Below are 4230 nucleotides of genomic sequence, written 5' to 3'. Positions count from 1 at the left end.
CCAGCAGTTGTGATTAACGTTGCCCTAGTGAAGAGTGGTCAGGTCTCCACAACATAGCTCCTGCAGAGAAGCCAAGATAATTATGGACATAAACACTATTCTTGTTTACTGTGCTCAGCTATGGACTGAATCCTAACAAATGTCTCTGATGTCTTGCTGCCAGGAAGGCTTTGTAAAGTCCTCGGGGCACTTCTGCAGTACTGCACATGCAAGAGCTGGAGGGAAACTGTTTCTCCACATTGGACTTTTCCAACACAGAGCAGCATTGTCCCACTTCTTAGATGAGCAACAAAGTCAACATTCCCCAAGTGATGACTTCTAAAGTTTAACATAATTTGTTAAATGGGTAAGCCTATTGTTTAGAATAAGTACTAAAACAATCAGTGGAAGTAGTGAGTTGCCCTAAAGGATATTATTAGAGAATTAAAGGGGCAGTATGTTTGTCCTGAGTGTCACCAAAACCAAGCTCTCACTGACATCCTTCCTTTTCTGCAAAAGAAGTTACTGATCAGGGCAAATCAGGGATTTAGAGTGAAGATTGCATATTTGTAAGTAAAAAACCCCAAAAACGTGAGTATAATTAGCAACGTCTGCAAAGAGATAATTTATATTTATTTCTGTGATGCAGAAATAAAGATGATTTTACATTTATTTTTGTTAAAATGTGGATATTTCTTTGTCTTTCTTTTCTCCTTTCTTCATTATCTAGCTTTATACAAGTGGTTCCTTGTGGTTTGTCTAGGATATCGGTAAGCATGTACAATTAAGCCAGTGAGAGGAGAACTGCAAAACAGATGTGGAAGACCCCAGCATAATCAGGCAGATGAACTGCAGGAAGCACTGAGTGGAGAAGGCTGAGTGAGTTCTTATTTTCTGATCTCTGGCAGGGGAATGGAGTTGGCTGATAGTGGGTGTTTTGAACAGCCCTGTGGCTTTGTGGTAATACAGTGCAATATCATTTGGGAGAGCAGCTGGATTCCTGATGTGGGATTATTGTTCCCTGGATGGGATGTGCTGTGGAAGCAGTGAGCTCTGCTCCAAAACTCAAAGGGCAACCTGCCTTGCATAGGGAAAACTGGAGAGCAAACTCTGATAAGAGATGGTTTCACTCCTCTCACAGATGGCTGGCAACTGCAGGAAATGGAGATACTCAATGTGAAGTGAAAGACAACCAAGAGCTGTGGTGTGGGTGGAGATCCAGGAGCCTCAGATTGATTTTGGAATAGGTCTGAATGAGTAGAATGGGCTTATGATCTCATCTGCGTTTCCCAGTAGCTATAGAAAACCAGACTGGAGCACCAAATCAATAAATATTGACATCACGTCCTTCATATGTTAAGGTTTTTGCAGCCAGATTTTGTGCAGCTCTTTTTGCATACTGAAACTGTGAAAGCTTTGTATTTTTAGATAATTTGTATGAAACATTTCAGAGACATGTTCAAGTTTTCTTCAATTTAAACTTTAATGAAATATAACTACAGCAATTGCTTTTCTCTTAAGAATATACCCTGAACCTTCTACAATGACTTCACAGTAATAAAGACAGTGAGAATTTAATGTGAACTGACTCATGCCCAACAGGAAAAGATGAAACAGCGTCCTGACCAGTCAAACATCATTGTAAAATCTAAACCAATTGTACTGTTTAAAATAACAAGGCCAATTTTTTATGAACCAAAGAAGTGTGTTTCCTTTGTTGGCTCCCTACATCAGCACTGGAAAAAGACTGTTTATTATCCTTTGCTCCTTTACTTTTTGCAAGAGTTAATGCAATGGAAGAAGATCCTGCTCTCCCTAAGGAAGAGCGTGTAAACCAGATTCAGTCCTCTCTCCACAGCACACCCCAGAGAAGTCACCACTGACTCATAATCAGTGCTTGCAAAGGCAATATCTATTTTGTGTCAGCTGTGAACACTAGGAAATATAAAGACCCTTTTTATTTACTGCTACTTACTTCTATGAAAAAGAAAATTGTGCTATTAAAAGACCATTTTTTCTCTGCCAGCACAAATGAAAGTGTCTTCTCAGCTATTTTCCATACACCAGTGACTTGTGCCTGTCCAGTTTGACCCTCACCAGCCGAAATGAATGTAGCAGTTCTTTGTTCTGCACATACTAATGGCAGCGCATGCCGTGTTTTCAACACACTACATAAGCGGTTCGTTGTGGCTACCCTTGTGTTGTATGTAGCAGTTGTGTCATCTGCATCACCCGCAGTCTTGTTCAAAGACAGAGGAGTCCCTGGTGATTCAGCAACTAACTGTGGGAACTTGGAGCTTCAGAATAAAACTGAGTTCACCAAGAACTTGTTAGAAGTTAGTTAAAACCATCAACTTTAAATAAACACAATAAAAATCTTGGAGGGGGGAGGTGAGAGGAGGAGTTGCTTGCTTGCTTTATGAGGAAGGCCCCATTGGTGAACTAGACTGGGGTCAGTCCTACTTTTTCATGTGAATATCATTCAGAACTGGATCATTTAATCATAAAATGTTATTTTACAGTAAAGTTAACTGCAGTTAAGTCTGCAGTTTTCTTCTCTTACAGATCTACAGGTGTAGGTATTTATTTGGAGTTGAAGGCAGGTCCTTGGACTTAATTTGCAGTCCAATCTAAGTGATTTACAGCAGGTCACTACCATATGGTATGGCAGTATGGAGGGAGGATAATTAGTCTTGTCTCTTTTCAGGATATTTTCAACATTTGCTACATGTTTACTTGCATGTTTACCTCAACCAGAAACAACACAAGGACTGTGTGATTTTTCTTGGTACATGTGAGTAACCTAATTGATTAAATTGCATCTGTGTAAGTAGCTGAAGTGAGATGTTCACATCCACTTCACAGGGTGAAAGAAGGAATGAGAAATGGACAGCAAAAAATTGATAATTTTTATATTTTCATTCTGTAAAAGTAAAAGTTAAACTACTAAGTTGCACTTCAAAGTGTTAACCATGGAAGCATTGGTGTTACTCGAGCTACTCTTGGAAGCCTCAGCTGCTGCTGTAGAAGTCCTGGAAGCATAGTAGGCAATCCAAGACAAGACCCATTTACCATGTGTGGGCCTGCAAGCATATAATCCCAATTTCATGAGCAACAGTTCAGGTGGAAAGCTACAAATCATCTGGCATGTTAGTTTTTTCAGTGGCTGGACAAGAAGTGTTTATTTAACACATTAGGATTACAAAGGCTGTGAAAATAAGCAGGGTCACAATAAAAAATAAAACACAGATTTTGACAGAATGGACAACCCCCAAAGATATTTTAAAATCTAAATTTCAAAGGTGATATGATCAACAGTGATAAGATACTGTTTTGCCACTTCCTAATTTGTGGAATTGTTTCCTATTTAAAAACACTGATGTCTTGAGAATGCAGAAGATGTGTTAATTTCTATTGTATTTGACTACCCAAACAAAATCCTAGTGTAGTTAAGCTTCTCTGAACTCAGCCTGTGGTACACATGATTGAGTTTTTTGGTAGTGGAATTGCAAAATGAACATATGCTGAGGATTATATTTGGGGAAAAAAAGCAGAATCCATCTATTGGGTTAGCACACACAGGTATCTAGCAAGAACTAGTATTAAATACTCAGAGGGCCTCTGCTGCCTATGTGCGATACCCAAACTGTCTACCAAGTTTTCTTTTCAAAGAGCAGCAAATGTGAATCCAGTTCCACGTTTTGCAGAGCAGGCATCTGCATTTTTAATTTAACAATAACTACAATAAAATCAAGGCTTTCTTCCTGAGAAAGAGATGCTCCAGCAATAATTATCCCAAATCTATTTAGGAGTTTGCAGATGGACTAATATGATGTAATGCAATAGGGAAAAGCAGAAATATTTGATTAGGATTTGTTGGTTTGCTACCTGTATATTTTGTCTTTAAATGATCTTGCTTAGAAAGTTACTAAGCATTTGCTTTTATTTATTCAATTTGTTCGGTTAAAATTCTGCACTAGCTCCTCTGAGGTCATAACATACAGTAACATTTAGTCTTTAAAAATTATGTTGCAAATATTAAAGTTTGATGAACATCACATTTGCTTCATTGAAATTAAACTAAACTCTCTAGGCAAAGGGATTTGGATTTGTTTGGGGAATTTTTGGTTTTGGTTTGCTGCCAGGCCAATATATCTAGACCTGTTCTAGTTTGGTTTAATAAACTACCACTTGAAGATTAATCAAAATCCCATTTTCAATGTACAAGTGTAGCAGCCTATTACTAAAATA

The 4230-nt window shown here is 38.3% G+C and overlaps 1 long non-coding RNA gene across 1 annotated transcript; it reads left to right on the top strand.

The window, feature by feature from the left end:
* Nucleotides 1-238: 238 nt before the first annotated feature.
* On the top strand, nt 239-2697 carry LOC141940669 (uncharacterized). The gene is made up of 3 exons (XR_012628058.1): nt 239-346; nt 743-858; nt 1121-2697. It is a non-coding gene; the product is annotated as an uncharacterized LOC141940669 (long non-coding RNA).
* The last annotated feature ends 1533 nt before the right edge of the window (nt 2698-4230 follow it).

The sequence above is a fragment of the Strix uralensis genome, chromosome 1 (assembly GCF_047716275.1).
Source record: "Strix uralensis isolate ZFMK-TIS-50842 chromosome 1, bStrUra1, whole genome shotgun sequence".
In the NCBI taxonomy this organism is placed as follows: Eukaryota; Metazoa; Chordata; class Aves; order Strigiformes; family Strigidae; genus Strix; species Strix uralensis.
The sequence above is the reverse complement of the archived record's forward strand: the minus strand, read 5'-3'. Positions and strand labels throughout refer to the sequence as shown.